The sequence below is a fragment of the Tenrec ecaudatus genome, chromosome 2 (genome assembly GCF_050624435.1).
Source record: "Tenrec ecaudatus isolate mTenEca1 chromosome 2, mTenEca1.hap1, whole genome shotgun sequence".
Lineage (NCBI taxonomy): Eukaryota > Metazoa > Chordata > Mammalia > Afrosoricida > Tenrecidae > Tenrec > Tenrec ecaudatus.
This window is the reverse complement of record NC_134531.1, coordinates 290,894,667-290,906,035: the sequence shown is the minus strand read 5'-3', so window position 1 is coordinate 290,906,035 and position 11,369 is coordinate 290,894,667.

Here is an 11,369-nt window from a genome sequence, read left to right as displayed (position 1 = left end):
GTATAAAGCACATCCATACATTCCCTGCCCCAATCATTCTCAAGGCATTTGCTCTCCACTTAAGCCCCTTGCATCAGGTCCTCTTTTTTTTCCCCCCTCCCTCATATGCCCTTGGTAATTTATACATTTCTAATCCTTAGGCATAAATAGGCCTTTTTTGAAGTAATGCTTGTGGTAGATGGCCTCTTTTATTCATGTTTTTCTTCATTTTTGTTTTAAGTTTATTATTTCTGATGGATCCTGACTTTGTTTTGGGGGATACTTTCCTGGTGTGTGACACCTCAAAGTCTGGAAGTCATCCCCCACCCTTTAAGAACAGCTTTCTTAAAATAATCATATATTTCACACTTCTAAAGTCCACAGTTTCTTCTTTTTCTCAACAGTTTTCTTGGCATATAATTCCCTTGTCATACAATTCAGTCATTCAGGCACATCAAGAAGCTTGTATAGAAATCACCCCAATCAGTTTTAGAGCATTTCTTCATTCTTGTCCTCACTGTTACTAGCTCCCCATTTCCCCCAACCTCCCATGTAATGCCTCTGAGGACCCTTTAGTCCAAATACTGTCTCTATAGATTTACCTATCCTGGACATCATATACAGAAAAACATTAAACAGAAACTAATAACAAAGTCGATTTTAAAAACCTCAATTGAAAAGGAAGTAAATAATGTTTTAAAAAACTAGAATAAATTTAAATGGGTCATAAGGGGGAAATAAGGTTAAATTTTAACTCAACTGCGTCGTCAATAATCCACTTTCCCATACCTCCTACATGTTAGCAAGACTATTCACATCCCTGGTCCATGGTCAGAGGGGATTCTCCCTGAGGCTTAGTCCACGTATATTTCCCCTTTATTTTTATTTTAACTGAAACAGTTTTAAAGTGAGTCAGAAGCAGGAGAAAAGGATCATACATTTGACTGACTACATCTGCTATAATCGACTTTACGATGCTCTCGTTCCAAGAAAAGGGCTGTTCACATCCCTGAACTATGATTAGAAGAGACTCACTGGAGGCTTAATCTATGTGGACACCCTGCAAAGGGGTTTGGGCTTCCACTGTTGTCCATAGCCTTCTGTAAACCAAGTGCTCACAGTATACACTGATACCGTTCCTTCTGTAGACATGGAGTATATGACTTAGGATCCTTGGATCACACAGACTAGTGTGCTTCCATGTGGACTTAGTTGATATCTCCCTCAGATAGATGCTTGTTTGAAAGCAAGTCTCGAAGACCCCAGACACAATCCTTTCTGAACGTTGGGCACCATCTAGTGCTTTACCACAATTTGCTATAGGACCACGTCTTTAAGAGGGCGAGCATCAAGCAGGGCCGTGTCATAAGAACTGAGGATTCTTAGATTGGGGCTAGGATTAACTGCAAGCCCCAAATCCATTCATGTGCGTCTATGGTTTGCATATGTCTCTGGTTCACCTCAAAGACGACATTGCCATTTTATCAATCATCTCCATGGGGCAGCATCTATGGACAACTTCCTTGTTTGGGTATATTCACATCAAGTTTTGCTATCAATATTCTTATTGCCTCCCAAATAAACTTTGCCTACTGTGGGAAACAGAAAGATTTCTCCCGAGTTGTCTCCCCCAAATATGTTCGACTTAGGACACTGCTTGCAGCTAATGGTAAATGATTGTCAAGTTACCTCCCTGAAGGCAGTCAGTTGCCAGACAACTGTCTGGTCCCACCACAAGAGGAGACTACTCGCTGCTGTTAAGGACAATGGACTACTTCTCCCTAAAGGTTTTCAGTCATCAGTTTGGTTCCTGTAGGTGGGGTTTACACCCTACTGATAATGGTTTCTATAGTAAGCCAGAAAACAGGTCAAACTGGTTTAATGATATCCAAAATTAAGCTGCCTCCCTGAATCTAGGATCCTCCCATCTTGCCACACGTGTACCCCCAATACCTCCCCTTCCTACTGTGTGGATACCTCTAGATCACCCCTCTCCCATTACTGTATTACCTATAACACAACCCTTTCCTGTGGCGTATGTCTTCACCTGTAATTGGGGGGCTTGCATGTCCCCAGAGAATATAAAAACCTTGATTAGCAATAAATCTCTCTCTCTCTCCACATTGACCACCATGTGAGGCTGAGGTGAGCATACTACGATGAAATGTGTCTGACTCCATTATTTCAATCTCCTATCTTTCATGCTCTCTATGACTTTACTGTAATCTTTACTTATTATCACTGTACAATTGTCTATCCTGACTGCATACATTAGGAATCACTGCCTATTTCCCACCAACCTTTCCTGCCCTCGACCTGAGGTAAACACCAATCTACTTTGTATCTGTGAATGTTCCTGCAGCAGTATTTCATTTTTTATTGCCAAGTAGTATTCCATTGTATGGATCTATAACATATTATCCTCTACCACTATTTATGGGGTTTTCACATTTTGGAAATAAGTATGAATTATCATGAATATTTATGTGAAAGGTTTTAGATAGATTTGATAGGCAGATAGGCAGGGATGGGATGGATGTCCATTGACGCATGCCCAGGAGAGCCAGCATAGGACAAAGGCCTGGGTTTTCCCGTTGGTGGGCACGGATGGGCGTTAACCTGGATTAGCCCACCTGGGCCAGGTGATTGCAATTCAGCAAATGGGATCAACCTGGGGTCATTCACCATGCCTCCCCCAGTAATCCTTGAAAAGACAGGAACCGAGAAGGAGAGGGGTGTTTTTTTGGAGGAAAACTTGGGAGAGAGATCTTTGCATGACCCCGAGCAGTCTCTGCCAGGCTGCATGGTCGAAAGGAATCCTATGGATGCCGCGTAAAACCTGAAGCTTCTTTTAACTGTCATTAAATTCACTTGGATCACGAGTCAGGCTTCGGTGTGAACTAAGGACCGAGGTGTAAATCTAGCCTGGAGAGAGAGATCTTACAGATTCTTTTTTTTCATTGCTTGTGTACCTACTTAACAAGTGGACATTAGGTTCTGTGGTCCCCTTTTGACTGTGACAAATTTTTCAGGAACTGCTATGCTAAGTGTTTTCCAAAATGATACCATTTTACACTTTGGCAGTGAGTGTTTGAGAGTTGCAATTTCTCTACATCCTCACCTATGTTTGTTATTATGTCTTGTTTTTATACCTGTCCTAGTATGTATAATCAAGTGCTGTATATATTCAAGCATAAGTTGAGCTTTTTCAGTACATTTTAATGCAATTTTTGTGGTAAAATTAGGTGCCTCAGCAGATATTCAAGTTGGCTTTTACATGAGTTTATACAGTATCTCATGTTCCAATTTGCATTTCCCTGATAATTAATGATGTTTGTTGTCTATGTCATTTAAGAATGTTAAAAAGTCCTAGCCCAGGGGCTATATAAAAACAGTACATTTGATCCCGAAGTTATAGTTAGCTGACTTCTGATAAATTAATATGCAAATGTGTTACATAGCTATTATTAGCATGATATATTCAAGGACATAAAAGCATGAGTCGGTTAAAGGGGACATGGAAGAGTTTATATGTTAACATGTTAATGAACTCAGAAGCATAACAAAACTAAAGGGGATTGCTTCCATAAATACAGGGGTCAGAGTATATATAGATTAGGATAGATGAGGGGGTACAAAAAAAACCAGAACTTTTTTTCATAGCCATGCATTTAAAATTTTTTTACAAAACAAACTTATCACCTTCAAAGTACTCTCCATTACACTTAATATACATTTGTCAAATCTGCGATTCTATTCTTGGAAACATTTTTCAAACTCATCTGTTTAGATGGTTAACAGCACCTCCCTCATTTTTTTCCTTCACCTTTTCTATTTCATCAAATTGCTGTCCTTTCATGTCTGTCTTCATTTGCATGAACAAAAAGAAGTCTCACAGAGTGAGGTCAGGGGAATAAGGGGCACGGGGCATGAGAGGCATGCTGTTGTTTTGCCCAAAACTGACTCACTTAGATGCTTATGTGAGCAGGTGCATTGTCATGGTGGCAAAACCAGCCCCCTGTCTGCCTTTTTTATTATTACACACAGTTATGCAATCTTTTCAGAACCTCTGAATAGAAAGCTTGATGAAGAGTATGACCTGGTGGAATGAACTCCAAATGCACCACAAGTCCATATTGTTGTCTCTTTGGGAAGTTGATAGACATCCAGAATGAGGTTTGGCATCAATCAACATTTCACCTTTTTTGAAACAAAGAAACCATTTGTACAATTTAGGTTTTTTTCGTAGTGCTGTCCTTGTAAGCTGTATTCAACATCACAACAGTTTCTGAGGCATTTTTCCTGAACAGGAAACAAAATTTCACAGCCAAACAATGTTCTCTTAAATCGGCCATCACACACACACACACACACACACACACACACACACACACACAGTCCCAGTGAAACTGTTTTATGAAAAAATTCACTGTGACCAGAGAGAAGCTTCCCAGGCGATGTCACTGGGTGCACTAACTCAGAGGGAGATGCTCGTCTAGCAGGAAAAATGCACACTACAGCATTCTGCCCAAGCAGAGAATTTTTTTTCTTTTTGGGTACCCCCTCGTGTAACTATTACTGCAATGGTAAGTCATTGCAATGGTCACAGCGAACTCACAGACAATACTCTCTATGATAAGATGTATCAGAGAAGTAACAGGTTACAATCAGTACCAAAAGAGTTAGAAGACAATTCTTCAATCAGGTAACCCTTTTCCCAGCGGTGCTTGCAGCCAGGCCTCTCTCTGGCCCTCAGTGCCTCAGGTCTCTTAGATGGATCTGGACTCTCCTCTGCTTGGGTAGAAGTTACGAAATTCGTTGGCTCCACCACTAGGTGTGAAGAGGCACCCCATTCCACCAGCCAGCCTCCGGCCAAAGTCCATGCAGGGTTTGCCAGAGGAAGAAGTCAAACTGTGATGCAGGCCTAACAAAGCATCAGCCAATTCCACGTGGGGAACCCTGAAGAACATAGGGCTCCTCAATAGTCGGTTAAAATGGTCAGGTATCAATCAACTGTGGGTCACCCAGGATGGGGATGGGGCAACTGAGATAAATCCTGGAAGGGTTGGCATATGTCCTTATTCCTAGGAGGGTCTGGGTAGTATGTCTCCATGTCCACACAGTTCACACTTGCTTTTCTCAAACTTGTTTCTTCATATGCATTTGGGCAGTTACTCCTTCAGAATTTGGTTGGAAGTCTTTTCCTGGGAAAACTTTCAAATAGGAAGTCACTGTCCCATCATGCACCATCCTCACAATCATTCTTAAGTTTGAATCCATGATTGCAGTCGGTGTGTCAATTCATCTTGTCAAGTGCCTTCCTTGTTTTTGCTACCTGTCCACTTTACCAAGCATGAAGCCATTCTCCAGGGACTGGTTTCTCCTGATAGCACAGGCAACATAAGTGAGCCTAAGACCATTCTTGCTTCTAGGGACCATTCTGGATCTGTTTGGTGTTTTGGCAGTCAATGTTCTTTGCCAACACCATAGTTGAAATGCACCCATTTCCTCCCGTCTTTCTTTGTCAATCCCAACTTCACATGTATATGAGGCAATTGAATACTATAGTTTGAGTCAGGTGCCAGACAACAAAGTAACATCCTTGCTTTTCAACCCTTTAAGAAGGTCTGTGCAGCAGATTTACCTAAAGCACATCACCATTTGATCTTGTGACAGCTGCATCCATAAGCATTGATTGTGGATCCTAGCAAGATGAAATCCATGACAACTTGACAACCTCAATCTTTTCTCCATTTATTTCAACTTTACTTTAGACTGAGTTGTAATCCAGACTAAAGGCTGAAATCCTTAATCTTTATCAGCAAGTGATTCAATCCCTCTTCACTTTCAGCAAGCAAGATTGTGTCATCTGTATAGCTCCAGTTGTTGATAAGACTCCTTCCAATCCTGAAGCCTCATTATTCTCTATATAATCCAGCTTCTAGGATGATTTCCTAAGTACAGATGTTGAATAAGGACGGCGAGAGGATACAACCTGGACACACGCCTTTCCTGATTTTAAGCCATGTAGTGTTCCCCTGTTTGCACAACTGCCTCGTGATCCATGTCCAGGTTCCACATGAGTACAATGAGGTGTGCTGGAATTTCCATTCTCGAGGCCACCCAGAGTTTGTTCTGAGCCACATATTTGAATGCCTTTGCATAGTCAATAAGCTATAAGTAAATACATTTCTGGTATCCTCTGCTTTCAGCCAAGGTCTGACACCAGCAAATGATATCCTTTTTTCCTTATCATCTTCTCAATCCAGCCTGAACCCTATCAATTTACAGCTGTAACCACTGTTGGATGATCTTCAGCAAACTTTTACTTGCATGTGGTGTTTATGCTATTGCTCTATAATTTGCTTGTTCTGTTGGGTCAGCTTTCTTTAGAAGAGGTACAGATATGGATATCTTCCAGTCAGTAGGCCAAGTAGTCACACAAATAATGTTCTACATCTTACTTTGTGGAACAGTGACTAGGGACTTAAAAGCTTGTGAGGAGACATTTGTGTGCAACTCTCGGTCTCTCCTCATCTGGAGGAAAGAAGAATGGTGAAAAAAATATGGAAACAATTAGTGCAATGGTCTAATGAGCACACACCCATCAGTCTCCACAACCCTGAGCCCAGAAGAACTGTATGATGATTTGCTTCCACTACCAATTGTTCTGTGAAGGTCCTGGATAGAGTGGGACCGCAATGTAGAACAAAACCTCAGATATTGAACAGAACTTACCCCTGTGTGAGAGCAATCGGCCATTTAAGATAAAAGTGAAGCAATTACCCACGGACAAAGTAGAGAGGATTCGCAAAGAAGGGAGAATGGCAACAGGAAATGCAGGGAGGAAGGGCCATAAGTGGTGGTCTATTTAGAGGGTTTCCAAATGTGTGTGAATTATTGAATCTAAAACTCATGAGCTGCTCTGTAAGCCTCTACCTAATTCACAATAACAAGGTTACAAAGGAAAACAAACACAAGATTTTGAATGGATCAGATGTTGAATGGATCTTGATTGAAAGTGGAGAATACTAGAAAAAAAGTTTACCAGTGTTTATTGACCACACAAAGGCATCTGATTTTGTGGATCATAATAATGTGTGTATATAACATTCAAAGAATGAGCATTTGAAAACACTTAACGGTGACTTTCCAGTGGGCCCATTCTGATGGGGTTGGGAAATAACGGCACACGAAGCCTGCAGATATCAGCTTTAACTTGAGCCAACCATCCTTGAAAGGCCTGGGTTCTGCAATGTAGATTTTTCCGTGTAAAAAGCAATAGGTTTCTCTGGACAGGAACTGGGGACATTATTATGAATTTTTTCTGTGGCTTCATCGTGTTCATCTTAGGCACCTGTAGTCGTTCAGCCAATGAGTTACAGCTAACAACTAGATTACACCCAGACACTTGGCAACGTGTCTTGATATTTTGAATTTATCAGACTCCTTGTTAACTTCCCCAGGTTTCCCCTGATGGTGCAAGACGAGTAGGCACTCTGTTGCCGGCTCATCTATTTCTCTTCTTGGGAGGATGTGTTCTATTAACTCAGTGGGTTTCAAACTTTGGCTTGCATTAAACTCACCTGGAGGGCTTATTATAGCCCACATTGCTGGGCTTCCTGGTTAGGATTCAGTTCTGGGGAGGCCCTGAGAGTTTACATTGAAATAAAAGCATCTCAGATAATGCTGATGCTGCAGGTCCAGGGACCACTGTAACTATCTTCATAACTCTCTGCAGAACAGGGGCCCTGGGCGGCCATTCTGGCCTTGCTGCTCATTAGCATAATTACATCCACCTGGCTTGCTTTTAGCAGTTGCACACTTTTACCTGCCCTGGCTTGTTTGGGGTCCTAGTATCACCACCGTTGTCATAATTTGGGATCCTTTCCTGCTGACTGCTTTAGTGATGCTGGGTGTACCTCTGACCAGCTTGTGCCTGATAGCATTGATGGATGACGTATCCTTTGGGCATTTCTGTGGAAGATAATCAGTTGGTGGATTTGGGGGCCTCAGATCATAAATCCACTCTAGCATGGCCACTTCCTCGAGTCATCTAATTTATTCTCCCTCTAACTGCCAAGAAAATGCTGGCATTTCAGCTTCGCTTTGTTTGGGTCAGTGCGTTTTCTGGGTTCCTAAGTGCCATCCCAGTGGCGAGGTGACACCACCGCCTTGGCTCCTTTGTCTCTAGAGAGTGCTCCTGGATTGGTCATTTCTTTCTTACCCACTCTTACACACCAACTCATTTAGGCCAGTCCAACCTCACTTGTCCTGCCCTGGGCGCTGCCGGTAGACGTTGGCCTGGTCTCGCAGCTCTTTTGGAGTAAAGAGCCTTTCTTCCTTTATTTAAGACCAGCAGTCTCTGACTAATTAGGCTGAAGCTTAATCCTAGTTACAGGTATAGTAACCAAGAGAAATGTTTAGGGGAGATCTTGAGCAGGGAGAAACCACGCAGTTTCTGTTACCAGGAAGGAGGTGGCTTGTTTCAAGCCTTTTTATTGCTAAGGTGTTGCCCTACTCTCTAGAAAGATCTTAGGTGAGGGACAAAATTCAGACCTGAGTCAGAGAAAAGGGTTGAACAGCAAGGGTGAATTTATTGAAGGCGATACTTTGGAAAAGAAATCCAAAAGACCCAAACCAAACTGACTGCCATCCAGGTGATGCCAACCCACAGCCAGTTTATCGGACAGGGTAGAACTGCTCCCTGTGAATTTCTGAGACTCTAACCCCTTGTGGGAATGGAAAGCCCTTTCATTCTCCCAAAGGATGGCTGGTGGTTTCAAACTGCTGACCTTTCGGATCACAATTGAACTCATAACCATTGGGCTTCCATAGCTCCCTCTGAGCTAGTCTAAAAGGTCCGGCCGAATGTCGAGCCGAACCTTTTAATCTGCCAATAGGCGACGTGTCACCATTGACTGGCTTTCTGGTGGATCTTCTGTTATCAGCTGATCCTCTGTGGCGCACCTCCTCCTTGCAAGTAGTTACATCCCTGCACCTCCGACTTCAACGTGTGCCCTGTCTTCAGACCCCAAACCTGAGTCTAGTATGTCACTGTGGGGTAGTAGGAGCACCCTACCTTACTCCGCCCCGCCTTCTCACTATGTCTGCTTGCTCCCATTCCTGGGGAGATGTGCCTTTCACCTTCGTGTGTCCTGCAGAGGTCTGTGGGGAGACATGTCTCCCCATTTCCTTTGCGTTATGATTCCGGCCACCATCCTCTCTTCCCTTCGCCTGCCTCTGTCTAGCTAATGGTTTCGAAGCAAGGGGACATGCTTGCTCTAAGCTAAACCACCCAAACTCACTGCCTTTGAGTCAAGGCTGACTCAACACGACCCCCTGTGTATTTCTGAGACTGTAACTGTTTATGGGAGTTGAAAGCCCAGTCTTTCTCCCTCAGAGCTGCTGGTGGTTTTGAATAGCTGACCAGGTGGATTGCAGCCCCACATGCCACCACTACACCACACCAGGGCTCCTGTCGGCAATGGTAAGTCACTCCTGCAGGGACATCAGAGGGACTGTAGGGTGAACAATTGTCATGGGTTACTTAGAACGTTGCTGATTTTAGCACTGATAGGCTCCTCCCTGAAAATCCCACAGTTCCCGGGAAACTGAGACAGTTGATCACCTTAAGTATCTGTGATTTCAAAAGTTAAATGGTTTCTCTTATACTTTCCCATGCTGTGTCAGGGGCCCATTTTTAACCCCCGACAGGTTCCTGGCATTGGCATAACCCATCTACTTTGGTTGGTCAATTGCCTTTGGAGACTGGCGCTGGTCTTCCAAGTTTTCTCTTCCTCCTTCAGTAGATGAGGTGCTTTGTAAATATCCAGGGACATGTCTGGCTTGCTATTTGACTGAAGTTTTCCATTACCTGTAAGTACCCTGGGTGACACAGTTGACCCACTAATGGAAAGGTTGGCGGTTCAACCCACTACTTGCTCCGTGGGGAAAGATGTGGCAGTATAATTCCATAAAGGTGATAGCGTATGAGACAGTTCTGTCTCACACTACCGGGTTGGTATGAGGCAAAATAAACTTGCTGGAAGTGAGTTTGGTTATTTTATTATCTTTAGGATAGCAATGGTTTACTTGTTTTCTTTGTAGTTTCTCACCTGCTAGTGTCCTCCGTTCTACCTCACCATTCCATTTCACCACTCAATGAGCTGCCACCTTGTGATGGGGGGGCAGTGTCTGTGCTCCATTTATAACCAGTAGAGCCCTGGCTGCGAGCTGAAAGGGCTGCCTTCCAGGACCTTGTTCAGCATGAGCTGTCACAGGTTGACGTCTGGAAGTGGAAGCTGACAGGGATGGAGGGGAAGAAGGGATTGTTGGGCAGAGAGAGGAGTGAGTTAAATTGTGACGTGGGTTGACAAATCTTCTATCCCGCTACAGGTTCTGATGCATATATCAAAATTTCCCACATCAGGACACAATGGCCTAGCTTTCTCAGATCTGCCTCCATTAGTCATTGGATGTAGTCTACTCCCAGAAGGTCATGTTCTTGGGTGAGGGCACTCTTCCCAGCAGCTTAAACCATGCAGAAAATGAGAGGTGGGTGACAAGTCCTTGGGGCTGAGGGATCAGGCAAGGCTTTTCCAGCTCTACCAGACAAAGAAAGACTAGAGAGAGTCTGTAAGTGACAGAATAACTTTTGGTTTTAATGTATGTTTCCTCTTAGCATTTCCTCCCTTCTCTTTCTCCTGTTCAGGGAGTAGAGGTTTGTTTGGTTCCACTCTGGAATGTTTTTTGCTAGACGCTTAAAACCATTGTTCCGAGAATCAAATTGGAAGAAATAACCATTTCCCTTGAACTGAAAAAGATGCACCTAGAATTCCTACAAGAAATATGATGTACATGTTGTCTCTGATGTTTCCCCGAGTTAAGTATGAGGGAGTTTCAAAAAGTTCATAGGACAAAGGAATCAAAAGACAATGAAAGTTTTCCAAGAACTATGTGAAGCTCCCTCATATGCAGAGGCTTAGAAGAAAGAATTACCTAATCAATAGAGAAAGCTGGACTGCCCAGACCCTAACCTTAACCAAGCAACAGCCCCTTGATGAATCTGAAAGACATGAGCTGACACAGCAAATGTTTCCGCAGCGATCGTTTCCTGTCTCCGCCCTCGCCACCAACACCACTGTGACACTGTGTGCGACCCCCACACTCTGGATCTGTGAATCCTGGCTATTGGATAAATAGCACTACGTATTGGATCCTGGTTCAGAACATAAATAGTTTCCTGAAGAACTCTGGTGCAATCTTGACATAGAAAGGGTAGGCAGAAAAGAAGTCCAAAGAAGAACTGTATTTTCAACTCACCTGGTGGGATAGATGTGTAGCATTAGAAAAAGACCAGTAGAAATGAAAGATGGGTGATAGTTTTT